The sequence below is a fragment of the Citrus clementina genome, unplaced genomic scaffold (assembly GCF_000493195.1).
Source record: "Citrus clementina cultivar Clemenules unplaced genomic scaffold, Citrus_clementina_v1.0 scaffold_5, whole genome shotgun sequence".
NCBI classification, from domain to species: domain Eukaryota; kingdom Viridiplantae; phylum Streptophyta; class Magnoliopsida; order Sapindales; family Rutaceae; genus Citrus; species Citrus x clementina.
In genome coordinates this window covers 13,956,275-13,974,427 of record NW_006262201.1, presented here as the reverse complement: position 1 = coordinate 13,974,427, position 18,153 = coordinate 13,956,275, and positions in this window count along the sequence as shown.

The window sequence follows — 18,153 nt, the reverse complement described above, 5'->3', positions numbered from 1 at the left end:
GATACATTTCGAGTAAGTTGTTGATAATGCACTTGGTCTATCCATCAGTTTGTAGATGGAAGCTTGTTAAAAACTTGAGGTCAGTTATCAACAACTTGAAGAGCTCCGTTCAAAAGTGTCCAATGAATCGTGGGTCTCGATCACTCACAATGCTCTTTGGAACTCCCTATAACTTCACGATATGTTTGATAAAGAGATTGACAGCTTCATTTGCTTTATAATCGAGTGGTACAGTGATGAAAATTGCATATTTGCTATAACAGTCGACCACGACCATGATGCTTCCGCACCCTTCAAACTTCAGTAAAGCCAAGATAAAAGTCCATGGTAACACTCTCTTACGGCCTTGATGCTAGTGGTAAGGGCTCCAATCATCCTGCCGAAAGTTGATGGTCTGCCTTGTCTTATTGGCACACAAGACAACTCTGCATATAGGTCTCGATGTCATCCCCGTGTATATGGCCAAAAGTATGAGACTTGTACTAGTGCGATCGTTCGCTTTACTTCGGGGTGGCCAGCCCACTTCGAGTCATGGCACTCCTTGATGACTTATTTTCGTAAATTTTCCTACCCAAACACGAATAATCGATCTCATTTGATGAGAATGATGCCTTCCTCTTGCCAAAATTGTCTTGTCTTGCCTTCAAGAACTTTCCCCAACAAATCTTTCGCTAGGGGATCTTGTTGAAGACCTTCCTTGATGCGTTAGATAAGGGCAGACTTCGATTGACTTATACTAAGCGTCGCCAACTCCACTTTGCAGCTTAGAGCATCCGCAACGACGTTGGCTTTTTTGAGTTTGTACTCAAGCCGATAGTTAAATTCTGCAAAGAAATCTTGCCACCTAGCTTGCTTATAGCTCAACTTTTTGTGGGTTTGAAAATAGCCAGTGGCTACATTATCCGTTAAGATCATTGTGTAAACCAAGCAAGTAGTGTTGCGACACTTGTAAGTAATGGATTATAGCAGTCATTTCATTCTTTTGCATGATGTAGTGGTGTTTCGTGTCATGAAGCTTTCAACTCTCGAAAGTTATTGAGGGGTCTTCTTACATAAGTACTCCACCAATGGCGAAGTCAAAGTCTTTTGTTTGAAATTTGAAGGGCTTCGTGTGGTCCAAAAAAACGAGGATGGGTTCTTCAGAGATAGCCTTCTTTCGGCACTACATAAGCACGTATTAGTGAGATTGGGCGAAATTGCTGGATATTGCCTAATTCTCATATAACCTTCAACAAAGTGAAGCTATGAGCAAGAGTCCTTTCGTGATCATTATGGGATTCCAACCAATGATGTCCAATGCCATAGCCTTGACTTATAAAGGAAAAAGCCTAGCGGCTCACAAGCTCGCCCGTGAATGGTACGAGCAAGCGGACATTATTTGAATTCATATCTTTAATTAAACAAACCACAACTATGAACTATCATTTAAATTCAAATTTAATAACTAACAGTAAAGTTTGCATATTTGATTAAAAAAAGAGCACCTATAGTTGAAAAGCAAAAGGGCTTTTCCTTAGTATATAACATGATAAAAAGTCAATCGTAGCTTATTTTATGGCATTTATCATCAAGTAAAGTTAATAATAATCCTACGAATTACCATTCTACCAACTTCAATGTGTCTAACTAAAACAATTATAATGCTACAATTAGACTTAAAACTATAACAACTATTATTATAGTTTCAATTACAACCTAAAAGTAAATATGAAATTATGAATCATAATATCTATTAAGAATTACATTTTAAATATCCATAACACCATTGTCAACCACTACCACCCAACGACGAAGCCACTCCTTGGCTATTAAATAAGATGAACTGTGGTTGGTACGATCAATTTCAAACCCAGAACTTTTTTATGCAAAATATCCTACAAAAGGCAAGTGCAGAGCATACTCGTAAAAAGAGATTGAAGTGAACTATTATGAGAACTTGTTGTCTTTCCTAAGAGATAAAGGAAAAGAGAGGAATTTTAGAAAGTCATGATATTGGAAGACTTGGATTATTCTTTCCAAAACCTGAGATACTTACAACTGAGGATGAATTCTCCTTATATAGGAAAATTCAGAGAAAAGCGGAAGAGTAAAAGCAAAGCAAAAGATAGGACAAGACCTGTATCTTGAAAGCAACAACCAAAAGTAAAAGCAAGATGCTTTAGTAAAGATAAAGTAAAGTAGATGCTTTACTTTAACAAAAGTAAAAGCAATTACTTTATCAAAAGCTGTGGAGGGAGACAGGTTGTCGACATCACTATCAACTTCTGCAAAATGTTCTTTCCACCAAGGCAAATTGTCATAATATTGCCTGGTTGGTGAATCAGTCGGTGGGACTGTGCTGGTGGAGGGAGCATTGGATGCTTCTGTTGGATGCAAGATTGAAGTGAATTCTTCCCATGGATCTTGTGAGTCCTGGAAGAGAATGTCTGTCAAATCTGGCTTTTCTTCTTTAATTAGGATTCTAGAGGATTGCTGGCCGATAGTGACCTGGTAGTAGGAATAACCATAAGCTCATGTTGTGGACTAAGAGAGGTGTACTGGATATTTGTAGGTGGAGATCGGACATTTTTTAGTTCAATAAGGTATTGTCTTTGGGCAGGACAAGATTAAGGTCATGGTTTAAGGGGAAGTTATGCGGAACAGTTTTCCATTCATAGGCTTGGTCTTGGGTCCAAAAGAGTTTGGTGACTGAGTATTGAAAATAAGGACGATGAACAATAAAGACCGATGTGAACTGTTCTCCTTCTTGGTCAGGGAGGAGATTGATGTGGTGGTGTTTGATGATAAGGCTAAGTTGTTTTCTCCACCAAACTTGGAATTGCACCTAGTACGACAATAAAAAATGGCATTTCCATTTCTATTCAACATATTATTTAAATGTTTGTAGCCTCATGGTGGAGGATCTCACATACCTCACAACATTCCGAATAGTGATAACACTAGCATGCAACTCATTCAACTATGAAATAACAATCAAATTCAAAATTTGTGCACAATAATGTGCATGATATACTGTCTTGTCGACACAAGTGCATCATCATTTTTTCAAGCAAGCAATTTCATATTGATGTAACTAATGGCAACATCAATTTTCGTGGTATTATCAACAATTATTGCAAACAACTTCTCAATCCCACAGTCTTGTAAACAAGCTATAATCTTTTTGTGGATCATTTTCCTTCTATGATCTTCAGTCACACTGAAACCAATAATTCTTCTATTCAAACACCAGTGATCATTAATAAAATGAATTGTGATTACTATGTAACTTATATTTTGAATAGAAACCATACATCAGTTATAAGAGACACCCGCTGCTTGTTGTTACTTTAACATGATTTTTTCCACCAAAAATAAATCTATAACATCTCAACCAATGGTTCTTCGAGATGGCATAATGAACTGCGGAATAGCTATATTGTAGAAATGCCTAAAACCTTTGTTATCCACAAATTAAGCGACAACTCGCCCATAATGATTATTTTGGTGACTGTCTTTCCACAAGCATCTTGATTCCACCCTTTAGCTAAAACCATATTACTTGCATTTCATTCGCCGGCTTCAGTTGTCAAGTTCTGTTGACTTCCCTCTTGTTGTTCTTAGAAGGTCTTATATACACCACAAACCTTTATATGATTTCTCATATTTGTAATCTCATCAAGGCTTTAATGACATTGATATTGTCTACCACAATTTATACGAACCCCGTCAAGAACTAACGCGACCCTAATCAATTTAGTTCCCAAGATCGAATCTAAACCAAGAATTGAATGGAACCTCGACCCAATACTTAATGAAAGCATGAACCTTGGTATGTGAAGACTCCACAAGCAGCTGTGGATGGTCTGATTGATAAGTCAAGAGTTTGAACGCCACGAAAATCCAATAAGTTCAAAGAGTTCGTAAAGAATCAAAGAGTTCGTAAAGAATCAAAGAGAATTAACTCCCTCGCCAATTGCATAAAAAAACTTCTCCCCTATTTCTTGGATTCATGTACATATATAGGGTTAGTTACAAGAATTTTTGGAAATAAATCCTAACCAAAAATCAAATCTGAATATGAATTTTCAATAATAGGAAAGAATCTAAATCAAATTAGAATATTAATCCAAGTAAATAGGAAAGAATCTAAACCAAATCAGAATTATAATCTAAGTAAATAGGAAATAATCTAAATCAAATCAGGATCCTAATCAGCTTAAATGCCTTACATTAATTAAATGGAAACTAGGCGATTAAAATAGAAATAACTGATTTGTTTCCCTGATAGTCTCCTCAAGAAACGGGAAAGTATCTGAAAAAGGAAAATAATATATTTTCCCGCCATAATGTGCAAGCCAACTCCCTATTTCATGGAAGTGATTATTTGGAAACTTTAAGAGCCTAAATCATGCATTTATCATGTGCAATTCCTTCAATGGGCCTTCGCGAATTTGATTAGGCCCAAGTTGTTTGAATCAATCCATTAAGCGCTTCTTTGAATTTCTTTACTCGAGCTCTTGTAACAAGTCCGACGGGAACTTGAGTAAGATCTGAATATGCCTCATCCCATATGCTTGTGATAGTTTTATCCTTCATCTCATCAACAATAGTTACAACTGCATTGGTTTGGATTGTCCTCAAGTGAAATGATTCCACATCTTAGATCTTTTCTTCAGGTGGTATTTTCCGCTTTGCATTTTCCTTTCCCTTTTGTGTTCCTTCCATTTGTACACTTTGTTCATCATAACTTATCGAACTCGATTTTGAGTGTCTAGTTATTTGAACATACAAAATATTAATTAATTAATTATTAATTCAAAAATCAAAATAAAAAAATATTATTAACATAATCTAATTAATATTACAAATGAATTCAAATATTTATTAATTTAATTTATGAAGCTTGATGAATTTGAAATTTCCATTGTAATATTTGCATATGATTAAGATTTAGGTGTATAACTGTATATATATAAATTCAAAATAAAGGAAAAGTAAGAAATTAATGTAATTAATTAATTTATAATATCCAATTATCCAATGGCGAGAAAAAATAAAATATTTTTTGCATATCCATATCTTAATTCTTATTATAAACCCCTAAATGTCATACCCACATTACATGTATTTATTACTTAACAACTTAACATATGCTTATAGCTTATCATACAATCAATTAAATTAGTTAATTTTTTGTTGGGTTGAAACTACTGTAGATATATAATTTAAATATTTAATGTATCTAATCTATTCATACAAAAAAATTATTAACAATAAATCAATAAACAAATTTTTTTCATTTTATTATTAAAATTTAAAATACATAATTACATATTATTAACAAATACCAAATACCAATTAACAATTTCACTTGCACATATAATATATAAAATATATATAGTATATACCATCAATATCAAAGGCTCAATCTCAAAGCTTACAAAACTCAAAGTTAACAACAAAAATTCGAGTTGCCGCTTCCAGGTTCAAATGGAGCTTGAATCATATCGAGTGATGGCGGAGGATTGGAGGCGTGGAAATAGAGCAGTAGATCCAGTACTCGGTAGTAGCAGATCGGTAGATCTAGTTTGTTTACTCGTGGAACAGATTCAGTTGCCGTCGGCGCTTGGGCGGGTGTTATTTTTGGTGACTGGTTGTAGCTTGCTCTGTGAACTCTTTGCGTGTGTTTGATAGTTTTTTGTGTTCGTGTTTCATTTGTTAGAGATGAAAAGTTGAGATTGGAAGTTGTTGAGGGAGGTTATGGGTATGGCTGTCGATAGTGGGCTGCAAGCAAGGGAGGCTATGAGTGGGTGTGGCCATGTAATTATCGACGTAGCCTGTGTGTGTTGCTAATGTGTTTGCTTGTAATTGTTTTTGTGTATGTTGTGTGCGAGTGTTTAGGTTTAGTACTTTAGTTTTTGGTTTTTCATTTTTAGTTTTCAATTTCTAGAAGTTTTTATTTTAAAGCCAACCAGATCGGGTTTTCAGATGGAATCGAGTAATCGAGTTGGCACAAAAGCATCCGATCAGGTTTTGTTAACAACTCGATCTGATCCGAACTCGATATTTTTCAAATCAAGCCGAGTCGAATATTTTACCCACCCTTACCTATGAGCTTTTAGTGTAAATCAAATTGATTATAAATCAATTATACTATTTGCAATATTAAATTATAGAGTAAAATGATATTTTGCATGAAAAATTGTCGATATTTTTCTTATCAACTTTTGCAAAGTGCAATGTATAGTCTTTAGTCTTGTTACGTTATGGAGTAACGTGTATACCAGACTCCACTTATAATTATTATTAGTTTAGTTACACTTATAGCTAGAGATGGTAAAATTATTTGCGACCTATAAATCTACCCAAAATCATCAAAAGATTGAATAATTTTATAAGTTGCAAGTGGTTTTCGTATTTTAAATTTAAATTTATTGTAAGTTACAGGTGGGTTTGGTATTGAAAAAATTTGACGGATACCCATTTTTTTAATTATTTATATTTTTCATTTTAATAAAAAAGTTACATTAAAATAGTTTAATCATAAATACATATAAGCTAAAGTTGTTACAGGAGCCCCAATCTTTCTAATTCCTAGACCTAATCTAACTCACTACAGCTACATGCTCTACTCCTTCTAGTGTGTGTATGCTTTTGTGCGCCCGTGCATGCATGCGTGTGTGCATATATACTTATTTTAAGATCGATACAATAAATTTTTAATAAGTATAATTTTATAATTTCTTAGTTTAATATTATTAATATTTTGTTTTAATTTTATTAATTTTATTTGTTTTGTTTGAATGACTTGAACCTAATAATTGTTTTCTAAAAATGGTTTTTTTTGTTTAACTAATTGTTAATGTTAATTAAAAGATGGAGCAAAATGTTGATCTTAGTGATAGTAATTTGCCAATAATAGAAACATTTTGTGTTATATTAATGTATATTGTGTATTTATTTTAATGTTAGATAAAAATCTAGAACTGATTCTTTAGATTACTATTATATAATTTAAATTTTTATGTACTATTGAGAGCATTTTTTTTAATATTTATGATTCTAAATATGGTAACCTTTAAAAACCTGCAACTAATTGCATGTAGGTTTGATCATTATTAACACCCGTAGCGCATTGATTTTTTTTTTTAAATCTGCAATAGGATGCAAGTGGGTTAAAGTTTTTGTTGATAGTTGGTAGCATCCGTACTTATAACCGACAAGTGGGCTAAAGACAAATGTTATACAACTACCCCTCATTTTATGTAAATAACAAAATAATCAATTCAAATTATGAAACTACCAAATACCACCTCAACATTACATGAAAATATGCTTAAAAAATGAGACTTCTATTTTCTTTTCCCTTTAAAATATACGACTTCTTACTAATGAGAATATCATTTAAATATAATTAAATAAATATAATTTTAACTAAATTTTGAGTGAAAGAACAAAGAGCAAAAACCTAGCTAAACACAATAAATTTGTATTAAGGTGACAAGGTGCCTTGTGTTATCAGAGTGTGTTGCTTGTTTTGGCTTTAAATGAATCTTAGGAAAGAATAGAAGATTTAGATTTAGAGAGAGATGGCTTGATGGCTCATATTCAACCTACAAAATGGAGAAAGGAGGTTAGAGGTAAAGTCGGCAGTGGCTGGCAACCACACTCCCATGCTCAAGTTAAAGTTGGGGCTATATTGGAATTGAGAGCTTACAAGCTCTCTATAATGGTGGATGCAGGTTGAAAAAAACCTCAGCCCCTTATTGTGTGTATTTTGTGATGATCGCGAAAAATAAAACCTGAGCATGTTTTTGTGGAGTGCCATAAGGTGCTTGGTCGCCCTGCCACCTGGCACATTTTGTTGGTCTACTCAAATAATATTTCTGTCCTTTGGCTTATGTGACCGTTGGAGCATTGAGAGCATGTTTGGAGAGCAAATTGGTACATCATTTGTACATTTTGTGCACATTTACATGCGTTGGACTTTGCTTGATGGTCCAACATACCTTTGTAAAGGCTATCTGATGTGGCAGGCAATGATAGATGGTCCCAACTATATTGGTGGTCTGCTTTGGCCTTTTTCACAGATATGGCAGGATGTTGTCTTGATTTTTCCGACATAATATCTCCTTATTGATTCCTAATATCAGTTGGAACTAATATCTTTTTATGGCCACAATGGCACCCACGTGCCTATCTTTTTAGGTGTTTTCTCTCTTTTCTCTCTGGCTAAAGACTTTGCTAAAGGAGAACTCGATCTAGTTGTGAAGAGGAAAGTATCCAACATGGCTGTTGAGGCAAACGAACTAAGCCTAAATAATCGTTATAGTCGAGCACTTAAAGATTGCAATGACATAAATAGTTTTTAAATTTCTTTTTCTTCTTCCTCTTCGTTTTCTCTTTTTTTTTTTTACAATTTCTGTGATATCTTTTTTTTTTTTTTACTATAAATAGCTTTTTACCTCGGCCATGGTTTTCTGAACCTTGCTGCCACCACCAGTGCTCAATTGAAGGGTGAACTTTAAAATCACTAATCTCATGAAGAAAAGCTCTCTTGGGAGAACAAAATTTTGAAAGGGAAAATTAATGACTTAACCGAGGAGAAGACTTGTACAACGAAAGACCTGAAGGAGCTATAAGCCAAGTATGAGGGTTGATATCTCAACAAAACATGATGATTGACAATGTCTTTGAGGGCATCATTACCAAGGTTTAGAGTGTGGACTTCGGGTTTGTGGTGCCCAAAGGGGAGAAACAGGTAAATCGATCAACCATTCTAAAGGTAATACCATATCGAAGGGCTCCCTATACATCCTAGTCTAAAAGTTCACAAGGTCATCCGGTGTACCCTAGTAAAATCCCTTACAGGTACCCAGTTATCGACGCACATACTTTTGCCACCTGCTTGCTATGTAACTTTATCTGGCGTTACTACTTGTTTGTTGGCATTTTTTTCGAATTCTATACTTGAAATTATTTTCTTAATTTCCCGTTACACCTTTTTCTGTCGGGGTACTCAAATTACTTGAATGTTGTCTCGCAAACTTTTTTATTTTGTGATTGTCTACAATGGTATTTATTTTCCATAGCTATGGATGCTACCATTTGGTTGGGTGGTCGTTTTAGGGATCTTTTGTGTTCTCTGATGCATTACGAAATATGATTCCATTCATGGCAAAGCAACCCTATTTCATCATAAATATGGTGATTCATCCAAATATGTGTTGAGTGTTAGAAAATGCATATTTATAAAGGAGAAAACCATCATTTTACATTTTAAGTCTTACTAACAACCCTTACTTTTATGTTTTTAACATTCTTGTGATTTAATTACGTGTGTTTTATTTTAATTAAGTAATTTATGTATTTTAGGGGCATTATAGTCATTTCACAATAAAGGAGAGATCAGACGGCAAAACGGACATCACTTTTGAACTCAGGACGGTCAAAAACCTTAGGAGGAGCATAAAAGGAAAAATGGCACTATTCACATGTACGGTACTATTCATGTGTACGGTACTGTATACGTTACTGTTCAAGACACTGTTCACATAGACGGATGATGATGTGGCATTGACCGATGATGTGGCATTGACTGATGAGGTGTCACGATCCTGTTGGACTAAAATTCTTATGTATTGTTGATGGTGACGTGGCAGCATATCAGTGGACGAAAAATCTCGCGTACGGTGCATGCATCACACAGGATTATTTTCAACCAAACCGCGTTACTGTTCAAAGTCGGGTCAAACCGTGTTACTATTCATCCACGTGGTCAAACCGTGGACTGTTGACTGATGACGTGGCGCAATCCTGAGCGTCCAAACTGTTTTTAATCCGATGGCCATGATTTACTCCATGTATCTATAAAAAGGGGGCCTCTCCCCCTAATTTGATATCTCTGAATCCATTTTTGGGATCCATTTTCTGTAATTCCTTCTCTATCTTGTATTTTCTTCATATTTTAATAAATTCCCATTTTGCCCCTAGTTCAATTATGAGTAGCTAATTTTCTTTCAAGCTTGGGTTGAAGGTGAAGTCTCAACATGTGTCATGGGCTTAATTTGGTAAATTTATTTTCTCTTCCCCTCTAGTTTTTGTGGATGTTTTGACTTCTCGTCGACAAATAATAATATTCTTGTCTAGTACCGCCTTGGTTTCACCGGCCCTCTAGTACAAGGTTATTATTATTTGGCACGATAAGCTCTTAGCACCATATTGATTAGAGCGTGGTTCATGAGGTGTGGATTGCCCCCTTATGATTTAATTGGCATTAATACGAATTATTTAGCCCATGATGCATGTTGATACGGATCCAGATACCCAAGTACGTCATTTCAATAGAATTCTCTTCAATTTATTCTCACCATTTCAATACCAATTTTAGAATTTATTCTCGCCATTTTAATTTAAGTTTTAGATATTCCAAATCATTTCCACCACAAATCCAATCACCCATTTACAAAATTAATTCTACACACAATTAAAATCCACCTCCTCGTGGGATCGACACTCGTCACCATTGATCTATACTACAATAGATTCGTGCGCTTGCGAGTACATTAAAATTTGCATAACAAGTTTTTGGCGCCGTTGCCGGGGAGGTAAGTACTTTTAATTCATAGAATTAATTTTTGTGAATAATTTCTTTTATTTGTTTTCTTGTATTTTTTATTTTTATTAAAAAAAAAGAAAAAAAGTGAATTTACATTTAAAGGTTAGTATTTTTTTCTTTTTCTCTTCTTAAAAATTATGTAATTTCATTTTCAATTTATTTTTCTTTGTAATTTTTTTTGTTTGTTTATCTTATTAATTTATTTTTAGTTGATTTATTTCACGTATTTGTTTTTGTGTATTTTTATAGTAAGGTTGTAATAGCGCAATAAGGTTAGTATCGTAATTTCTCCCTCTTCTTTATTTTTATTTGTTTTGTTCCCATCTTTATTTTTATTTTATTTGTTTTGCATGCATGGTCGTTGGTCATTATTACCTAATCTTGAACCTATAGACCTTGAATTAGAAAAAAACACTTCGCACACAAAAGCACATTAAAAATAAATTTGAAATGGATTTACAAGCACCACAGGAGAGGCCATTTAAAGACTATTTTAGTCCCTTAGCTAATTTGAGCACATCATGCATAAGATACCCAAATGTAGCTGCTAGGAGTTTTGAATTAAAACCCAGTGTGCTAAATTGTCTCCCAACATTTTATGGCCTAGAAAATGAGGATCCATATAATCATCTGAATGATTTTCATGCCATTTGTCAAACTTTTAAATATGAAAATTTTTCAGACGATGATGTTAAACTTAGACTATTCCCATTTTCTTTAAAAGATAGAGCTCGTTCATAGTTAAATACTTTACCTGCTAATAGCATTTTATCATGGGAACAAATGATAACTAAATTTTTGAATAAATATTTCCCAGTACATAAAACCAATGCTATTCGCAGGGAAATTTCGGAGTTTACCCAGAGAGAGGACGAGCAGTTTTTCGAAACATGGGAGCGATTTAATGGGCTACTCTTGAAGTGTCCACATCATGGGTACGAGAAATGGCACCAATGCCAATACTTTTTGAAGGGATTATTGCCGAATGTGCAAGAATGGCTAATGGCAACAAGTGGAGGAGAGCTAATGTCAAAAAGTGCATCAGAGATTTGGGAATTCTTCCAGCGACAAGCAGATAATTCCCAACAACGGAGTCGATCACTCAGGAATACTAGAAGGATTAAGGGAGTAAATAAGGTTCACATTGGTGAGTCAAGTTCAGAAATTAAAGAAGTCAAAGCGATAATTGAAGGTCTCTCTCGACAAATAGCATCGTTATCGACTGCTAAATCAACAGAGCCACATGACCATGACTCATACTCAGATCAAGCCAATGCCATAGGTGTAATGAGAAAACCATCGAATTACAACCCATACTCCAACACATATAACCCTGGATGGAGAGACCACCCCAATTTTTCATGGTCTCAAGGATTCCAACAGAATGGACCAGCAGCTCCAACTCCACCAATGCAACCAATCCCACAAAATCCTCAAGCCTCTCAGCCCCCATTTAGACTATACAATCAGAACCAGAACTACTCTCAACCCAGACCATGGGATGATGCATTCCAGAATTTCAAGAATGTTACTCACTCCACGATTGAGCAACAAAATTGCACCATTGATGGACTACGAAATGAGTTGAGAGCAGGTTTCAACTCACAAGCTCAATCAGTTTCAAGCCTCGAGAAGATGGTGGGACAACTTGCTTCTTCAGTTCAGACCTTGGCAATGACTGTTGAGAAAGGCAAGTTTCCAAGTCAACCAGTGCTTAATCCTAAAGGAATGCATAAAGCAAGTACCAGTTCACCATAGCAGTATGGAGAGGTCAAAGCAGTAATGACCTTGCGAAAAGGAAAAGAAGTTGACAACAAAGTGGAGATGCCGGTGACAAAACAAAATCAAATTGTACCTGTGAGTGTTGAGGACTCATCACCGGAGGAGAAAGAAGAAACCAACCCACGAGAATACGTTCCCAAAGCTCCATTTCCTCAAAGATTAGCTAAAGGCAAAAAGGGAAAATCCACAGGTGAGATTCTCGAAATCTTCAAATAGGTAAGTGTTAACATCCCTTTACTTGATGCTATTAAACAAGTTCCATCTTATGCCAAGTTTCTTAAAGACCTTTGTACTAAAAAGAGAAATATGCATGTTCAAAAGAAGGCATTTTTAACAGAAAACGTTAGTTCTATACTCCAACATAAAATTCCTTTAAAATGCAAAGACCCAGGCTCCCTCACTATCTCATGTAGCATAGGGAACCACACAATTGAGAATGCTTTGTTGGATTTAGGAGCTAGTGTAAATCTTTTGCCTTACTCTGTATTCGTGAAACTTGGACTTAGAGAATTACACCCAACTCCAGTGGTGTCACAGCTTGCAGATCGGTCCACAAAAATACCTCGTGGTATTGTGAAGGACGTGCTTATCCAGGTAGACAAGTTTTATTTTCCTGTTGATTTCATTGTAATTGACACTCAACCAATACAGGATTCGAGGAAGCACATCCCCATTATTCTAGGCCGACCTTTCTTGGCAATTGCGGATGCTCACATTCAATGCAGGACTGGAAATATGCAGTTGTCCTTCGGCAACATGACTATGGAGCTGAATATCTTCAACATTGCCAAATAACCTCACAATGCAGATGATGGAATTGTTTATGTGGATTTAATAGAAGCATTAGTTGATAATACTTTTGTTTCAAACCTTAGTGATGATCCTTTACAAACATGTTTAACTCACTTTGGTTTGGATTTTGATATTGACAGATCGGTCGATGAGGTCAACGCCCTACTTGACTCAGAACCATCTATGGACACTAATAAATGGAAGTCAAGAGTTGAACAACTAGCACCATTAGAGAAGAAACTCATCCCATCATCAGAATCACCACCGAAACTCGAACTCAAACCATTGCCCAACACATTGGAATATGCATTTTTGGGAGAAGAAAGTACTCTGCCGGTAATCATTTCATCATCCCTAAATGATGAATAAAAAGGTAAGTTGTTGGATGTTTTAAAAGAGCACAAAGGAGCATTAGGATGGACCATAGCAGACATAAAAGGTATAAATCCAGTAGACTGCATGCATTACATTCACCTTGATGAAAATGCTAAAACTACTAGGGAGATGCAACGTCGGTTAAATCCTAACATGAAAGAAGTTGTTAGAACAGAAGTCCTTAAGCTATTAGACGCAGGTATCATTTACCCAATTTCTGATAGTTCATGGGTCAGTCCTGTACAAGTTGTCCCCAAAAAGTCAGGAGTCACAGTAGTTACGAATGCTGATAATGAATTGATACCCACTAGAGTGACTACAGGATGGCGTGTATGCATTGATTATAGAAAGTTGAATTCTGTCACACGTAAAGACCATTTTCCTTTACCATTTATTAATCAAATGCTTGATAGATTAACAGGACATGAATTTTATTGCTTTCTAGATGGATACTCAGGATATAATCAGATTTCCATAGCACCAAAAGATCAAGAGAAAACTACTTTCACTTGCCCTTTTGGCACATTTGCATATAGGAGAATGCCATTTGGATTATGTAATGCACCTGCTACATTTCAACGATGCATGTTGAACATTTTTTCTGATATGGTTGAACGATTCCTTGAAGTCTTTATGGATGGTTTTTCTGTCTTTGGTGACTCATTTGATCAATGTTTACATCATCTAACACTAGTTCTGCAGAGATGTATCGAGAAGAATTTGGTCTTAAATTGGGAGAAATGCCATTTTATGGTAAAACAAGGTATTGTTCTCGGTCACATCATTTCGAACAAAGGTATTGAGGTTGACAAAGCCAAGGTGGATCTCATTTCTAATCTTCCTCCACCCAAAACAGTTAGAGAAGTAAGATCTTTCCTTGGGCATGCTGGTTTTTATAGACGTTTCATTAAAGATTTTAACAAAGTTTCTAGACCCTTATGCAATTTACTTGCTAAGGATGTACCTTTTATCTTTAATGATTCATGTCTTATGGCGTTTGCAAAATTAAAACAGTTGTTGACATCATCACCCATCATTCAGGCCCCAAACTGGAGCTTACCATTTGAGCTCATGTGTGATGCATCTGATTATGCAGTAGGAGCAGTATTAGGACAAAGAGTTGATCGAATTCCCCACGTTATTTACTATGCTAGTATGACATTGAATGATGCACAGTTGAACTATTCAAATACTGAAAAAAAAATGCTAGCAGTAGTGTTTGCATTAGAGAAATTTCGATCTTATCTCATTGGTTGTAAAATAATTATATTCACGGATCATGCTGCTCTTAAATATCTTCTCACAAAGAAAGATGCAAAAGCTAGACTAATTCGTTGGGTGTTACTTTTGCAGGAAGTTGACTTGGAATTCAAAGATAAGAAAGGGACAGAAAATGTTGTGGCGGACCACCTCTCTCGTCTCCATTTTGACACAACTACAGAGCCATTACCATTAAATGAGTCATTCCCTGATGAACAATTGATGAATGTGGAAGTATTACCGTGGTATGCTGACATCGAGAATTATCTTGTTACAGGTCAACTTCCAGAGCATTGGACCAAGCAAGATAAGGCTAAATGCTTTGCAGAGATAAATAATTTCTTTTGGGATGACCCGTATTTGTTCAAGTATTGTGCTGATCAAATTGTTAGACGATGTGTCCCAGAAAATGAAATTCAGAATATCCTTTCATTCTGCCATGAACAAGCTTGTGGAGGCCATTTCAGTGCTAAGAAAACAGCTACTAAAGTTTTGCAATGTGGTTTCTATTGGCCAACTATATTTCGAGATGCTTACACTTTCTGTTCTTCATGTGATAGGTGTCAACGAATGGGGAGCATTACACGAAGGAACATGATGCCATTAAATCCAATTTTAGTGGTTGAAATTTTTGACGTATGGGGTATCGACTTCATGGGACCCTTTCCCCTGTCTTTTGGCCATTAATACATTTTGGTTGCTGTTGACTACGTATCGAAATGGGTAGAAGCAATTTCATGTAGGACCAATGATCACAAGGTGGTGTTAGCATTTTTGAAAAGCAACATTGTTTCACGCTTTAGATTCCCTCGAGCGATAATCAGTGATGGTGGTGCCCACTTTTGTAACAAAGCATTCAAAGCTCTTTTGACAAAGTATTCAATCACACACAAAGTGGCGACTCCGTATCATCCGCAAACCAGTGGCCAAGTTGAGATCTCCAATAGAGAAATAAAGCACATATTAGAAAAGACGGTGAGGCCAGACAGAAAAGATTGGTCATTAAGACTTGATGATGCCTTATGGGCATATAGAACGGCTTTCAAGACCCCGATTGGGATGTCACCCTACAGGTTAGTGTATGGAAAAGCTTGCCACCTACCTGTGGAACTCGAGCATCGTGCATATTGGGCCATCGAGAAATTCAATTTTGACATGCAGCAAGCCAGCTCAGAAAGAAGATTACAGCTGGCAGAACTTGAAGAAATTCGCAATGATGCATACGAAAATGCCAAGATTTACAAGCAAAGAATGAAAGTCTTCCATGATAAGCAAATTATGAGAAAATCGTTCACTCCAGGTCAGAAAGTGCTTTTATTCAATTCTCGCTTGCACCTATTCCCAGGTAAGTTACGCTCTCGTTGGTCTGGCCCATTTATTGTTCATACTGTTTTTCCACATGGAGCAATTGAAATTAAGGACCCAAAGAACGGTGTCACGTTTAAAGTTAATGGTCAAAGATTAAAGCCATATCTAGAATACCAACCACATGAAGAAGACACCGAAATAAATTTGAGTGACCCACTAAATTTGAATTGATTTTTTTTTTTTTTTTCTTTTCGTTGATTTGATTTTTCTTTATTTCTTTTTATTATTATTCTTTTGCTAATTGAAATTGTTTTTGCATAAGTGTGTTTATTTTACCATTAAGTTTTCTCTTATCATTTTTAATCATGAGTCTCATACTTAGACCGTTCCTTCTGAACATTCTTAAACCACTTCAACGTGTCAAAACTCATCTCAAAAGGCAGATTCAATTTTGTAAAACATAACGCATTTGGGCTCTACAACCACCAGAGTTAGTAGCCTATGTTGAGGGTTTAGAACGCCAGCTCAGAGACATTGAGAGAAGTGTTAACGACATCCAGTTGGAGCTTGAGGTAAATTCAATAAGAGGACGATTTTAATTTTCTTTGTGTGTTTTAATTTGTTTTTCTATTTGTGTGCTTTAGTTTGTTACCCCGGTGAAGTGGCGGATAACGGTACTCCGTGACAATCAAGTCGGTTACTTCAGTTTCCCATAATAACTGATATTCTGAGGCGAAAGTATGGATAGAAACGAGATTCTAGCGAAGCTTCACAAGTGATTCCCTTCACTTCCTCAGAATGCCCTCCTTACGATCTATAAAGCTCGGTTCGAACACATGCGATTACTCATGAGGAATAACATACCTGCTGACATCCGTTGGTTAATCGAGGCTAAAGTACGATCGGTAGGTGAGTTACCTCCAAATTTTATTGCACACATGCCTGGTTGTGGTAAAGGAAATTATGCAAGAAAACGACGAGCTCGAAGAATTTCTGTTGCTTGTCATAAGTGTGCCAAAATGAGTTGCAATAAAAACCCATGTTCTTTAAGAATGGTGTCTGATAACAGGGAAGATAAGATTCAATTCATTAGGGATGGCTTGAATAAGGAGTCATTGGATGATATCCTTTTGTCTCTTGAAACGCATCCCAATGGATATGTGCAAAGAGCGATTCTCCAGTTATGACCATTATTCCAGAAAGAGCATGCACGATATAGTCTCGGGAATCTGACTATAAACGACCCTGTTTGCCAGTTTATAAGAAAACTGGATAGGAAGCCTATCCTCGACCCATAGAGGGCGTTCAAGCCGTTTCTGGACGTAAAACCAGAGGAAGATGTGAGCCACAGTCGCAACTACCTGTAAATATCCTTTCACTTTACTGTTATTTTATTTCACTATTGTTTTATTGTGTGTATTATTGTCCTTAATAATTTTATTACTGTTTGCTTTTTCCTTTTTACTGTTTCCTTTTTGACTCGCGAGCCACGTGCTTTACGCGTTATTTGACACTGACATGTTACCTCATACACAACTGTGACCCATTGTCACCAAGACTCTTAAATGTGATTTTTTTTGTCAAGCACTCACAAATTATTTTTTGAGAAGTATCACAATGGCAGCTACTCCAAATAGACAATTCAAGAATATTTGTGTGCTTTCTGGATTTACCTATGGCAAACATAAAGAGTTCGTTGAGGCAGCCATAGATCTTGGTCGAAGCATAGCAGAGACAAAATTACACTTGGTGTATGGAGGAGGTAACCGAGGGTTATCAAAAATGGTCTCAGAAGCAGCTTTTATCAGAGGAAGTCAAGTGTTAGGCATCATCCCAAGAGTCTTAAAACCATTGGGCAGTTCGTCTGACTCATCAATTGGAGAAGAGTTAGTCGTCTCAGGTATGCAAGAAAGAATAACTGAAATGCTTAATCATGCTGATGCTTTTATTTTCCTTCCAGGAGATCTTGCAACACTAGAGGCACTTATCACACTAGCATCTTGGGCCCATCTCCACATCCACCAAAAACCCATCGG